General features: G+C 56.8%; 16 non-coding genes across 16 annotated transcripts; all 16 read right to left on the bottom strand.

The window, feature by feature from the left end:
* Positions 1–400: 400 nt before the first annotated feature.
* LOC136958292 (U5 spliceosomal RNA) lies at positions 401–518 on the bottom strand. The gene has a single exon (XR_010878558.1). It is a non-coding gene; the product is annotated as a U5 spliceosomal RNA (small nuclear RNA).
* A 764-nt stretch (positions 519–1,282) lies between these two features.
* LOC136958125 (U2 spliceosomal RNA) lies at positions 1,283–1,473 on the bottom strand. Its single transcript, XR_010878407.1, has one exon. It is a non-coding gene; the product is annotated as a U2 spliceosomal RNA (small nuclear RNA).
* A 624-nt stretch (positions 1,474–2,097) lies between these two features.
* Positions 2,098–2,215, bottom strand: LOC136958294 (U5 spliceosomal RNA). The gene has a single exon (XR_010878559.1). It is a non-coding gene; the product is annotated as a U5 spliceosomal RNA (small nuclear RNA).
* Positions 2,216–2,980: 765 nt separating this feature from the next.
* On the bottom strand, positions 2,981–3,171 carry LOC136958126 (U2 spliceosomal RNA). Its single transcript, XR_010878408.1, has one exon. It is a non-coding gene; the product is annotated as a U2 spliceosomal RNA (small nuclear RNA).
* Positions 3,172–3,663: 492 nt separating this feature from the next.
* LOC136958295 (U5 spliceosomal RNA) lies at positions 3,664–3,781 on the bottom strand. Its single transcript, XR_010878560.1, has one exon. It is a non-coding gene; the product is annotated as a U5 spliceosomal RNA (small nuclear RNA).
* A 773-nt stretch (positions 3,782–4,554) lies between these two features.
* Positions 4,555–4,745, bottom strand: LOC136958127 (U2 spliceosomal RNA). Its single transcript, XR_010878409.1, has one exon. It is a non-coding gene; the product is annotated as a U2 spliceosomal RNA (small nuclear RNA).
* Positions 4,746–5,237: 492 nt separating this feature from the next.
* On the bottom strand, positions 5,238–5,355 carry LOC136958297 (U5 spliceosomal RNA). Its single transcript, XR_010878562.1, has one exon. It is a non-coding gene; the product is annotated as a U5 spliceosomal RNA (small nuclear RNA).
* A 762-nt stretch (positions 5,356–6,117) lies between these two features.
* LOC136958308 (U2 spliceosomal RNA) lies at positions 6,118–6,308 on the bottom strand. The gene has a single exon (XR_010878573.1). It is a non-coding gene; the product is annotated as a U2 spliceosomal RNA (small nuclear RNA).
* Positions 6,309–6,800: 492 nt separating this feature from the next.
* LOC136958298 (U5 spliceosomal RNA) lies at positions 6,801–6,918 on the bottom strand. The gene has a single exon (XR_010878563.1). It is a non-coding gene; the product is annotated as a U5 spliceosomal RNA (small nuclear RNA).
* Positions 6,919–7,674: 756 nt separating this feature from the next.
* LOC136958128 (U2 spliceosomal RNA) lies at positions 7,675–7,865 on the bottom strand. The gene has a single exon (XR_010878410.1). It is a non-coding gene; the product is annotated as a U2 spliceosomal RNA (small nuclear RNA).
* Positions 7,866–8,445: 580 nt separating this feature from the next.
* LOC136958299 (U5 spliceosomal RNA) lies at positions 8,446–8,563 on the bottom strand. Its single transcript, XR_010878564.1, has one exon. It is a non-coding gene; the product is annotated as a U5 spliceosomal RNA (small nuclear RNA).
* Positions 8,564–9,326: 763 nt separating this feature from the next.
* Positions 9,327–9,517, bottom strand: LOC136958129 (U2 spliceosomal RNA). Its single transcript, XR_010878411.1, has one exon. It is a non-coding gene; the product is annotated as a U2 spliceosomal RNA (small nuclear RNA).
* A 492-nt stretch (positions 9,518–10,009) lies between these two features.
* Positions 10,010–10,127, bottom strand: LOC136958300 (U5 spliceosomal RNA). The gene has a single exon (XR_010878565.1). It is a non-coding gene; the product is annotated as a U5 spliceosomal RNA (small nuclear RNA).
* Positions 10,128–10,893: 766 nt separating this feature from the next.
* On the bottom strand, positions 10,894–11,084 carry LOC136958321 (U2 spliceosomal RNA). Its single transcript, XR_010878584.1, has one exon. It is a non-coding gene; the product is annotated as a U2 spliceosomal RNA (small nuclear RNA).
* Positions 11,085–11,576: 492 nt separating this feature from the next.
* LOC136958301 (U5 spliceosomal RNA) lies at positions 11,577–11,694 on the bottom strand. Its single transcript, XR_010878566.1, has one exon. It is a non-coding gene; the product is annotated as a U5 spliceosomal RNA (small nuclear RNA).
* Positions 11,695–12,456: 762 nt separating this feature from the next.
* LOC136958130 (U2 spliceosomal RNA) lies at positions 12,457–12,647 on the bottom strand. Its single transcript, XR_010878412.1, has one exon. It is a non-coding gene; the product is annotated as a U2 spliceosomal RNA (small nuclear RNA).
* Between the last annotated feature and the right edge of the window lie 531 nt (positions 12,648–13,178).

Below are 13,178 nucleotides of genomic sequence, written 5' to 3' on the forward strand. Positions count from 1 at the left end.
GCGGAAAGCCGAGGCCAAAAGCCGCAGGACAAGCAGGGACGGAAGCGGAAAGCCGAGGCCAAAAGCCGCAGGACAAGCAGGGACGGAAGCGGAAAGCCGAGGCCAAAAGCCGCAGGACAAGCAGGGACGGAAGCGGAAAGCCGAGGCCAAAAGCCGCAGGACAAGCAGGGACGGAAGCGGAAAGCCGAGGCCAAAAGCCGCAGGACAAGCAGGGACGGAAGCGGAAAGCCGAGGCCAAAAGCCGCAGGACAAGCAGGGACGGAAGCGGAAAGCCGAGGAAAAGGCAACAGAATTGAAACAGCTACAGAAGAAGCAAAGACAAAACCTGCCTTACCCGCAGGCACGCACCTAACCCCAAAGCCAACCTCACCCTGCTTTTGTCACAAGTCCATCAGGCTCTGCCCTCCCTCGGGCAAAGCCTCCCAAAAATACCACGTTCCACTCGTCGGCGCTCCCCTCCACGGAAGTCTTTAGTAAAAGGCGAAAGGCTTGTGCGTGCTGAAGGGGAACCAGAGCGTCGATTTGAAACGACCCAAACGGCCTACCCCCAACCCCTCCGTTGGCCCTGACTCACCCGTCCGCGGGGGCGAACCGGGGAGAACCGGGGCGAACCGCATCCTTCTCGGGAAAAAAAAGGCGCGGAAACGCCACGGGCCGCAGAGGGGCTCGGCCCGCCCGCTTGGCTTTTCTTTCCTTACCGCACTTTCTCCATTTCATTGATGGCTTTTTCTCCATTAAGATCCGTACGTGTTTATCGTATGCGCCTTCCAGCCAGTCCACTCCGTGTTGGTGTCGACTGACACGGCGATAAAAAACTCATTCCGATTGCCTTCCAGTTTTTCACCTCGGCCCCGCTGAATGTCAGCCAGCTCTCTCTCTCTCTCTCTCTCTCTCTCTCTCTCTCTCTCTCTCTCTCTCTGTCACTCACTCACTCAGTCACTCACTCAGTCACTCACTCACTCAGTCACTCACTTTTTTTTTGTTTTTTTTTTTTTTTTTTTTTTTTATCTAAAAGGGCGGGAAAACGCCACCGGCCGACAGGGCTCCGCCCACACCCCCTTTTCACCCCGTTTTTTTGGTAGGGATCGCTTGTTCCGCTTTGTTGGGGCCCCCCCCCCCCCCTTTTGAGGGTTTTTTGACCCTCACCCCAAAAACCCTAGCCCTAACCTAAACCCCTCTCCCCCAAACCTCACTCATTCAGACATTCCCTCCTTCCCTCCCTCCTTCCTTCCTTCCCTCCCTCCCTCCCTCCCTCACTAGCTTTTCTCTTTGACACGCTTAGAAAGATTGCACCCTTCCCGGAGACGCTGCAATACCGGGGCGATGCGCGGAGCGGACGGAGCGAGCCCCTGTTCCGACTCCCTGTTGCAAAAATCCGTTTAATATGTTGTCCTCGCATGGAGGACATATCAGATATTAAACTGATAAGAACAGATACTACACTTGATCTGAGCCAAAAGGCCGAGAAGCGATGACCGCATTATCGGACGCCCCCGGCGCGCGGACCCTCCGTGCACCACCTGGGCCGCTCGGTCACCACACCGAGAACGGCCGAAACCACGGAAGCGGAAAGCCGAGGCCAAAAGCCGCAGGACAAGCAGGGACGGAAGCGGAAAGCCGAGGCCAAAAGCCGCAGGACAAGCAGGGACGGAAGCGGAAAGCCGAGGCCAAAAGCCGCAGGACAAGCAGGGACGGAAGCGGAAAGCCGAGGCCAAAAGCCGCAGGACAAGCAGGGACGGAAGCGGAAAGCCGAGGCCAAAAGCCGCAGGACAAGCAGGGACGGAAGCGGAAAGCCGAGGCCAAAAGCCGCAGGACAAGCAGGGACGGAAGCGGAAAGCCGAGGCCAAAAGCCGCAGGACAAGCAGGGACGGAAGCGGAAAGCCGAGGCCAAAAGCCGCAGGACAAGCAGGGACGGAAGCGGAAAGCCGAGGCCAAAAGCCGCAGGACAAGCAGGGACGGAAGCGGAAAGCCGAGGAAAAGGCAACAGAATTGAAACAGCTACAGAAGAAGCAAAGACAAAACCTGCCTTACCCGCAGGCACGCACCTAACCCCAAAGCCAACCTCACCCTGCTTTTGTCACAAGTCCATCAGGCTCTGCCCTCCCTCGGGCAAAGCCTCCCAAAAATACCACGTTCCACTCGTCGGCGCTCCCCTCCACGGAAGTCTTTAGTAAAAGGCGAAAGGCTTGTGCGTGCTGAAGGGGAACCAGAGCGTCGATTTGAAACGACCCAAACGGCCTACCCCCAACCCCTCCGTTGGCCCTGACTCACCCGTCCGCGGGGGCGAACCGGGGAGAACCGGGGCGAACCGCATCCTTCTCGGGAAAAAAAAGGCGCGGAAACGCCACGGGCCGCAGAGGGGCTCGGCCCGCCCGCTTGGCTTTTCTTTCCTTACCGCACTTTCTCCATTTCATTGATGGCTTTTTCTCCATTAAGATCCGTACGTGTTTATCGTATGCGCCTTCCAGCCAGTCCACTCCGTGTTGGTGTCGACTGACACGGCGATAAAAAACTCATTCCGATTGCCTTCCAGTTTTTCACCTCGGCCCCGCTGAATGTCAGCCAGCTCTCTCTCTCTCTCTCTCTCTCTCTCTCTCTCTCTCTCTCTCTCTCTCTGTCACTCACTCACTCAGTCACTCACTCAGTCACTCACTCACTCAGTCACTCACTTTTTTTTTGTTTTTTTTTGTTTTTTTTTTTTTTTATCTAAAAGGGCGGGAAAACGCCACCGGCCGACAGGGCTCCGCCCACACCCCCTTTTCACCCCGTTTTTTTGGTAGGGATCGCTTGTTCCGCTTTGTTGGGGCCCCCCCCCCCCCCTTTTGAGGGTTTTTTGACCCTCACCCCAAAAACCCTAGCCCTAACCTAAACCCCTCTCCCCCAAACCTCACTCATTCAGACATTCCCTCCTTCCCTCCCTCCTTCCTTCCTTCCCTCCCTCCCTCCCTCCCTCACTAGCTTTTCTCTTTGACACGCTTAGAAAGATTGCACCCTTCCCGGAGACGCTGCAATACCGGGGCGATGCGCGGAGCGGACGGAGCGAGCCCCTGTTCCGACTCCCTGTTGCAAAAATCCGTTTAATATGTTGTCCTCGCATGGAGGACATATCAGATATTAAACTGATAAGAACAGATACTACACTTGATCTGAGCCAAAAGGCCGAGAAGCGATGACCGCATTATCGGACGCCCCCGGCGCGCGGACCCTCCGTGCACCACCTGGGCCGCTCGGTCACCACACCGAGAACGGCCGAAACCACGGAAGCGGAAAGCCGAGGCCAAAAGCCGCAGGACAAGCAGGGACGGAAGCGGAAAGCCGAGGCCAAAAGCCGCAGGACAAGCAGGGACGGAAGCGGAAAGCCGAGGCCAAAAGCCGCAGGACAAGCAGGGACGGAAGCGGAAAGCCGAGGCCAAAAGCCGCAGGACAAGCAGGGACGGAAGCGGAAAGCCGAGGCCAAAAGCCGCAGGACAAGCAGGGACGGAAGCGGAAAGCCGAGGCCAAAAGCCGCAGGACAAGCAGGGACGGAAGCGGAAAGCCGAGGAAAAGGCAACAGAATTGAAACAGCTACAGAAGAAGCAAAGACAAAACCTGCCTTACCCGCAGGCACGCACCTAACCCCAAAGCCAACCTCACCCTGCTTTTGTCACAAGTCCATCAGGCTCTGCCCTCCCTCGGGCAAAGCCTCCCAAAAATACCACGTTCCACTCGTCGGCGCTCCCCTCCACGGAAGTCTTTAGTAAAAGGCGAAAGGCTTGTGCGTGCTGAAGGGGAACCAGAGCGTCGATTTGAAACGACCCAAACGGCCTACCCCCAACCCCTCCGTTGGCCCTGACTCACCCGTCCGCGGGGGCGAACCGGGGAGAACCGGGGCGAACCGCATCCTTCTCGGGAGAAAAAAAAGGCGCGGAAACGCCACGGGCCGCAGAGGGGCTCGGCCCGCCCGCTTGGCTTTTCTTTCCTTACCGCACTTTCTCCATTTCATTGATGGCTTTTTCTCCATTAAGATCCGTACGTGTTTATCGTATGCGCCTTCCAGCCAGTCCACTCCGTGTTGGTGTCGACTGACACGGCGATAAAAAACTCATTCCGATTGCCTTCCAGTTTTTCACCTCGGCCCCGCTGAATGTCAGCCAGCTCTCTCTCTCTCTCTCTCTCTCTCTCTCTCTCTCTCTCTCTCTCTCTCTCTCTCTGTCACTCACTCACTCAGTCACTCACTCAGTCACTCACTCACTCAGTCACTCACTTTTTTTTTGTTTTTTTTTGTTTTTTTTTTTTTTTATCTAAAAGGGCGGGAAAACGCCACCGGCCGACAGGGCTCCGCCCACACCCCCTTTTCACCCCGTTTTTTTGGTAGGGATCGCTTGTTCCGCTTTGTTGGGGCCCCCCCCCCCCCCTTTTGAGGGTTTTTTGACCCTCACCCCAAAAACCCTAGCCCTAACCTAAACCCCTCTCCCCCAAACCTCACTCATTCAGACATTCCCTCCTTCCCTCCCTCCTTCCTTCCTTCCCTCCCTCCCTCCCTCCCTCACTAGCTTTTCTCTTTGACACGCTTAGAAAGATTGCACCCTTCCCGGAGACGCTGCAATACCGGGGCGATGCGCGGAGCGGACGGAGCGAGCCCCTGTTCCGACTCCCTGTTGCAAAAATCCGTTTAATATGTTGTCCTCGCATGGAGGACATATCAGATATTAAACTGATAAGAACAGATACTACACTTGATCTGAGCCAAAAGGCCGAGAAGCGATGACCGCATTATCGGACGCCCCCGGCGCGCGGACCCTCCGTGCACCACCTGGGCCGCTCGGTCACCACACCGAGAACGGCCGAAACCACGGAAGCGGAAAGCCGAGGCCAAAAGCCGCAGGACAAGCAGGGACGGAAGCGGAAAGCCGAGGCCAAAAGCCGCAGGACAAGCAGGGACGGAAGCGGAAAGCCGAGGCCAAAAGCCGCAGGACAAGCAGGGACGGAAGCGGAAAGCCGAGGCCAAAAGCCGCAGGACAAGCAGGGACGGAAGCGGAAAGCCGAGGCCAAAAGCCGCAGGACAAGCAGGGACGGAAGCGGAAAGCCGAGGCCAAAAGCCGCAGGACAAGCAGGGACGGAAGCGGAAAGCCGAGGAAAAGGCAACAGAATTGAAACAGCTACAGAAGAAGCAAAGACAAAACCTGCCTTACCCGCAGGCACGCACCTAACCCCAAAGCCAACCTCACCCTGCTTTTGTCACAAGTCCATCAGGCTCTGCCCTCCCTCGGGCAAAGCCTCCCAAAAATACCACGTTCCACTCGTCGGCGCTCCCCTCCACGGAAGTCTTTAGTAAAAGGCGAAAGGCTTGTGCGTGCTGAAGGGGAACCAGAGCGTCGATTTGAAACGACCCAAACGGCCTACCCCCAACCCCTCCGTTGGCCCTGACTCACCCGTCCGCGGGGGCGAACCGGGGAGAACCGGGGCGAACCGCATCCTTCTCGGGAAAAAAAAGGCGCGGAAACGCCACGGGCCGCAGAGGGGCTCGGCCCGCCCGCTTGGCTTTTCTTTCCTTACCGCACTTTCTCCATTTCATTGATGGCTTTTTCTCCATTAAGATCCGTACGTGTTTATCGTATGCGCCTTCCAGCCAGTCCACTCCGTGTTGGTGTCGACTGACACGGCGATAAAAAACTCATTCCGATTGCCTTCCAGTTTTTCACCTCGGCCCCGCTGAATGTCAGCCAGCTCTCTCTCTCTCTCTCTCTCTCTCTCTCTCTCTCTCTCTCTCTCTCTGTCACTCACTCACTCAGTCACTCACTCAGTCACTCACTCACTCAGTCACTCACTTTTTTTTTGTTTTTTTTTTTTTTTTTTTTTTTTATCTAAAAGGGCGGGAAAACGCCACCGGCCGACAGGGCTCCGCCCACACCCCCTTTTCACCCCGTTTTTTTGGTAGGGATCGCTTGTTCCGCTTTGTTGGGGCCCCCCCCCCCCCCTTTTGAGGGTTTTTTGACCCTCACCCCAAAAACCCTAGCCCTAACCTAAACCCCTCTCCCCCAAACCTCACTCATTCAGACATTCCCTCCTTCCCTCCCTCCTTCCTTCCTTCCCTCCCTCCCTCCCTCCCTCACTAGCTTTTCTCTTTGACACGCTTAGAAAGATTGCACCCTTCCCGGAGACGCTGCAATACCGGGGCGATGCGCGGAGCGGACGGAGCGAGCCCCTGTTCCGACTCCCTGTTGCAAAAATCCGTTTAATATGTTGTCCTCGCATGGAGGACATATCAGATATTAAACTGATAAGAACAGATACTACACTTGATCTTAGCCAAAAGGCCGAGAAGCGATGACCGCATTATCGGACGCCCCCGGCGCGCGGACCCTCCGTGCACCACCTGGGCCGCTCGGTCACCACACCGAGAACGGCCGAAACCACGGAAGCGGAAAGCCGAGGCCAAAAGCCGCAGGACAAGCAGGGACGGAAGCGGAAAGCCGAGGCCAAAAGCCGCAGGACAAGCAGGGACGGAAGCGGAAAGCCGAGGCCAAAAGCCGCAGGACAAGCAGGGACGGAAGCGGAAAGCCGAGGCCAAAAGCCGCAGGACAAGCAGGGACGGAAGCGGAAAGCCGAGGCCAAAAGCCGCAGGACAAGCAGGGACGGAAGCGGAAAGCCGAGGCCAAAAGCCGCAGGACAAGCAGGGACGGAAGCGGAAAGCCGAGGAAAAGGCAACAGAATTGAAACAGCTACAGAAGAAGCAAAGACAAAACCTGCCTTACCCGCAGGCACGCACCTAACCCCAAAGCCAACCTCACCCTGCTTTTGTCACAAGTCCATCAGGCTCTGCCCTCCCTCGGGCAAAGCCTCCCAAAAATACCACGTTCCACTCGTCGGCGCTCCCCTCCACGGAAGTCTTTAGTAAAAGGCGAAAGGCTTGTGCGTGCTGAAGGGGAACCAGAGCGTCGATTTGAAACGACCCAAACGGCCTACCCCCAACCCCTCCGTTGGCCCTGACTCACCCGTCCGCGGGGGCGAACCGGGGAGAACCGGGGCGAACCGCATCCTTCTCGGGAAAAAAAAGGCGCGGAAACGCCACGGGCCGCAGAGGGGCTCGGCCCGCCCGCTTGGCTTTTCTTTCCTTACCGCACTTTCTCCATTTCATTGATGGCTTTTTCTCCATTAAGATCCGTACGTGTTTATCGTATGCGCCTTCCAGCCAGTCCACTCCGTGTTGGTGTCGACTGACACGGCGATAAAAAACTCATTCCGATTGCCTTCCAGTTTTTCACCTCGGCCCCGCTGAATGTCAGCCAGCTCTCTCTCTCTCTCTCTCTCTCTCTCTCTCTCTCTCTCTCTCTCTCTCTGTCACTCACTCACTCAGTCACTCACTCAGTCACTCACTCACTCAGTCACTCACTTTTTTTTTTTTTTTTTGTTTTTTTTATCTAAAAGGGCGGGAAAACGCCACCGGCCGACAGGGCTCCGCCCACACCCCCTTTTCACCCCGTTTTTTTGGTAGGGATCGCTTGTTCCGCTTTGTTGGGGCCCCCCCCCCCCCCTTTTGAGGGTTTTTTGACCCTCACCCCAAAAACCCTAGCCCTAACCTAAACCCCTCTCCCCCAAACCTCACTCATTCAGACATTCCCTCCTTCCCTCCCTCCTTCCTTCCTTCCCTCCCTCCCTCCCTCCCTCACTAGCTTTTCTCTTTGACACGCTTAGAAAGATTGCACCCTTCCCGGAGACGCTGCAATACCGGGGCGATGCGCGGAGCGGACGGAGCGAGCCCCTGTTCCGACTCCCTGTTGCAAAAATCCGTTTAATATGTTGTCCTCGCATGGAGGACATATCAGATATTAAACTGATAAGAACAGATACTACACTTGATCTGAGCCAAAAGGCCGAGAAGCGATGACCGCATTATCGGACGCCCCCGGCGCGCGGACCCTCCGTGCACCACCTGGGCCGCTCGGTCACCACACCGAGAACGGCCGAAACCACGGAAGCGGAAAGCCGAGGCCAAAAGCCGCAGGACAAGCAGGGACGGAAGCGGAAAGCCGAGGCCAAAAGCCGCAGGACAAGCAGGGACGGAAGCGGAAAGCCGAGGCCAAAAGCCGCAGGACAAGCAGGGACGGAAGCGGAAAGCCGAGGCCAAAAGCCGCAGGACAAGCAGGGACGGAAGCGGAAAGCCGAGGCCAAAAGCCGCAGGACAAGCAGGGACGGAAGCGGAAAGCCGAGGCCAAAAGCCGCAGGACAAGCAGGGACGGAAGCGGAAAGCCGAGGCCAAAAGCCGCAGGACAAGCAGGGACGGAAGCGGAAAGCCGAGGCCAAAAGCCGCAGGACAAGCAGGGACGGAAGCGGAAAGCCGAGGAAAAGGCAACAGAATTGAAACAGCTACAGAAGAAGCAAAGACAAAACCTGCCTTACCCGCAGGCACGCACCTAACCCCAAAGCCAACCTCACCCTGCTTTTGTCACAAGTCCATCAGGCTCTGCCCTCCCTCGGGCAAAGCCTCCCAAAAATACCACGTTCCACTCGTCGGCGCTCCCCTCCACGGAAGTCTTTAGTAAAAGGCGAAAGGCTTGTGCGTGCTGAAGGGGAACCAGAGCGTCGATTTGAAACGACCCAAACGGCCTACCCCCAACCCCTCCGTTGGCCCTGACTCACCCGTCCGCGGGGGCGAACCGGGGAGAACCGGGGCGAACCGCATCCTTCTCGGGAAAAAAAAGGCGCGGAAACGCCACGGGCCGCAGAGGGGCTCGGCCCGCCCGCTTGGCTTTTCTTTCCTTACCGCACTTTCTCCATTTCATTGATGGCTTTTTCTCCATTAAGATCCGTACGTGTTTATCGTATGCGCCTTCCAGCCAGTCCACTCCGTGTTGGTGTCGACTGACACGGCGATAAAAAACTCATTCCGATTGCCTTCCAGTTTTTCACCTCGGCCCCGCTGAATGTCAGCCAGCTCTCTCTCTCTCTCTCTCTCTCTCTCTCTCTCTCTCTCTCTCTCTCTGTCACTCACTCACTCAGTCACTCACTCAGTCACTCACTCACTCAGTCACTCACTTTTTTTTTGTTTTTTTTTGTTTTTTTTTTTTTTTATCTAAAAGGGCGGGAAAACGCCACCGGCCGACAGGGCTCCGCCCACACCCCCTTTTCACCCCGTTTTTTTGGTAGGGATCGCTTGTTCCGCTTTGTTGGGGCCCCCCCCCCCCCCTTTTGAGGGTTTTTTGACCCTCACCCCAAAAACCCTAGCCCTAACCTAAACCCCTCTCCCCCAAACCTCACTCATTCAGACATTCCCTCCTTCCCTCCCTCCTTCCTTCCTTCCCTCCCTCCCTCCCTCCCTCACTAGCTTTTCTCTTTGACACGCTTAGAAAGATTGCACCCTTCCCGGAGACGCTGCAATACCGGGGCGATGCGCGGAGCGGACGGAGCGAGCCCCTGTTCCGACTCCCTGTTGCAAAAATCCGTTTAATATGTTGTCCTCGCATGGAGGACATATCAGATATTAAACTGATAAGAACAGATACTACACTTGATCTGAGCCAAAAGGCCGAGAAGCGATGACCGCATTATCGGACGCCCCCGGCGCGCGGACCCTCCGTGCACCACCTGGGCCGCTCGGTCACCACACCGAGAACGGCCGAAACCACGGAAGCGGAAAGCCGAGGCCAAAAGCCGCAGGACAAGCAGGGACGGAAGCGGAAAGCCGAGGCCAAAAGCCGCAGGACAAGCAGGGACGGAAGCGGAAAGCCGAGGCCAAAAGCCGCAGGACAAGCAGGGACGGAAGCGGAAAGCCGAGGCCAAAAGCCGCAGGACAAGCAGGGACGGAAGCGGAAAGCCGAGGCCAAAAGCCGCAGGACAAGCAGGGACGGAAGCGGAAAGCCGAGGCCAAAAGCCGCAGGACAAGCAGGGACGGAAGCGGAAAGCCGAGGAAAAGGCAACAGAATTGAAACAGCTACAGAAGAAGCAAAGACAAAACCTGCCTTACCCGCAGGCACGCACCTAACCCCAAAGCCAACCTCACCCTGCTTTTGTCACAAGTCCATCAGGCTCTGCCCTCCCTCGGGCAAAGCCTCCCAAAAATACCACGTTCCACTCGTCGGCGCTCCCCTCCACGGAAGTCTTTAGTAAAAGGCGAAAGGCTTGTGCGTGCTGAAGGGGAACCAGAGCGTCGATTTGAAACGACCCAAACGGCCTACCCCCAACCCCTCCGTTGGCCCTGACTCACCCGTCCGCGGGGGCGAACCGGGGAGAACCGGGGCGAACCGCATCCTTCTCGGGAAAAAAAAGGCGCGGAAACGCCACGGGCCGCAGAGGGGCTCGGCCCGCCCGCTTGGCTTTTCTTTCCTTACCGCACTTTCTCCATTTCATTGATGGCTTTTTCTCCATTAAGATCCGTACGTGTTTATCGTATGCGCCTTCCAGCCAGTCCACTCCGTGTTGGTGTCGACTGACACGGCGATAAAAAACTCATTCCGATTGCCTTCCAGTTTTTCACCTCGGCCCCGCTGAATGTCAGCCAGCTCTCTCTCTCTCTCTCTCTCTCTCTCTCTCTCTCTCTCTCTCTCTCTCTCTGTCACTCACTCACTCAGTCACTCACTCAGTCACTCACTCACTCAGTCACTCACTTTTTTTTTGTTTTTTTTTTTTTTTTTTTTTTTTATCTAAAAGGGCGGGAAAACGCCACCGGCCGACAGGGCTCCGCCCACACCCCCTTTTCACCCCGTTTTTTTGGTAGGGATCGCTTGTTCCGCTTTGTTGGGGCCCCCCCCCCCCCCTTTTGAGGGTTTTTTGACCCTCACCCCAAAAACCCTAGCCCTAACCTAAACCCCTCTCCCCCAAACCTCACTCATTCAGACATTCCCTCCTTCCCTCCCTCCTTCCTTCCTTCCCTCCCTCCCTCCCTCCCTCACTAGCTTTTCTCTTTGACACGCTTAGAAAGATTGCACCCTTCCCGGAGACGCTGCAATACCGGGGCGATGCGCGGAGCGGACGGAGCGAGCCCCTGTTCCGACTCCCTGTTGCAAAAATCCGTTTAATATGTTGTCCTCGCATGGAGGACATATCAGATATTAAACTGATAAGAACAGATACTACACTTGATCTTAGCCAAAAGGCCGAGAAGCGATGACCGCATTATCGGACGCCCCCGGCGCGCGGACCCTCCGTGCACCACCTGGGCCGCTCGGTCACCACACCGAGAACGGCCGAAACCACGGAAGCGGAAAGCCGAGGCCAAAAGCCGCAGGACAAGCAGGGACGGAAGCGGAAAGCCGAGGCCAAAAGCCGCAGGACAAGCAGGGACGGAAGCGGAAAGCCGAGGCCAAAAGCCGCAGGACAAGCAGGGACGGAAGCGGAAAGCCGAGGCCAAAAGCCGCAGGACAAGCAGGGACGGAAGCGGAAAGCCGAGGCCAAAAGCCGCAGGACAAGCAGGGACGGAAGCGGAAAGCCGAGGCCAAAAGCCGCAGGACAAGCAGGGACGGAAGCGGAAAGCCGAGGAAAAGGCAACAGAATTGAAACAGCTACAGAAGAAGCAAAGACAAAACCTGCCTTACCCGCAGGCACGCACCTAACCCCAAAGCCAACCTCACCCTGCTTTTGTCACAAGTCCATCAGGCTCTGCCCTCCCTCGGGCAAAGCCTCCCAAAAATACCACGTTCCACTCGTCGGCGCTCCCCTCCACGGAAGTCTTTAGTAAAAGGCGAAAGGCTTGTGCGTGCTGAAGGGGAACCAGAGCGTCGATTTGAAACGACCCAAACGGCCTACCCCCAACCCCTCCGTTGGCCCTGACTCACCCGTCCGCGGGGGCGAACCGGGGAGAACCGGGGCGAACCGCATCCTTCTCGGGAAAAAAAAGGCGCGGAAACGCCACGGGCCGCAGAGGGGCTCGGCCCGCCCGCTTGGCTTTTCTTTCCTTACCGCACTTTCTCCATTTCATTGATGGCTTTTTCTCCATTAAGATCCGTACGTGTTTATCGTATGCGCCTTCCAGCCAGTCCACTCCGTGTTGGTGTCGACTGACACGGCGATAAAAAACTCATTCCGATTGCCTTCCAGTTTTTCACCTCGGCCCCGCTGAATGTCAGCCAGCTCTCTCTCTCTCTCTCTCTCTCTCTCTCTCTCTCTCTCTCTCTCTCTGTCACTCACTCACTCAGTCACTCACTCAGTCACTCACTCACTCAGTCACTCACTTTTTTTTTGTTTTTTTTTTTTTTTTTTTTTTTTATCTAAAAGGGCGGGAAAACGCCACCGGCCGACAGGGCTCCGCCCACACCCCCTTTTCACCCCGTTTTTTTGGTAGGGATCGCTTGTTCCGCTTTGTTGGGGCCCCCCCCCCCCCCTTTTGAGGGTTTTTTGACCCTCACCCCAAAAACCCTAGCCCTAACCTAAACCCCTCTCCCCCAAACCTCACTCATTCAGACATTCCCTCCTTCCCTCCCTCCTTCCTTCCTTCCCTCCCTCCCTCCCTCCCTCACTAGCTTTTCTCTTTGACACGCTTAGAAAGATTGCACCCTTCCCGGAGACGCTGCAATACCGGGGCGATGCGCGGAGCGGACGGAGCGAGCCCCTGTTCCGACTCCCTGTTGCAAAAATCCGTTTAATATGTTGTCCTCGCATGGAGGACATATCAGATATTAAACTGATAAGAACAGATACTACACTTGATCTGAGCCAAAAGGCCGAGAAGCGATGACCGCATTATCGGACGCCCCCGGCGCGCGGACCCTCCGTGCACCACCTGGGCCGCTCGGTCACCACACCGAGAACGGCCGAAACCACGGAAGCGGAAAGCCGAGGCCAAAAGCCGCAGGACAAGCAGGGACGGAAGCGGAAAGCCGAGGCCAAAAGCCGCAGGACAAGCAGGGACGGAAGCGGAAAGCCGAGGCCAAAAGCCGCAGGACAAGCAGGGACGGAAGCGGAAAGCCGAGGCCAAAAGCCGCAGGACAAGCAGGGACGGAAGCGGAAAGCCGAGGCCAAAAGCCGCAGGACAAGCAGGGACGGAAGCGGAAAGCCGAGGCCAAAAGCCGCAGGACAAGCAGGGACGGAAGCGGAAAGCCGAGGCCAAAAGCCGCAGGACAAGCAGGGACGGAAGCGGAAAGCCGAGGCCAAAAGCCGCAGGACAAGCAGGGACGGAAGCGGAAAGCCGAGGCCAAAAGCCGCAGGACAAGCAGGGACGGAAGCGGAAAGCCGAGGAAAAGGCAACAGAATTGAAACAGCTACAG

This window comes from Osmerus mordax, chromosome 15 (genome assembly GCF_038355195.1).
Source record: "Osmerus mordax isolate fOsmMor3 chromosome 15, fOsmMor3.pri, whole genome shotgun sequence".
Lineage (NCBI taxonomy): Eukaryota > Metazoa > Chordata > Actinopteri > Osmeriformes > Osmeridae > Osmerus > Osmerus mordax.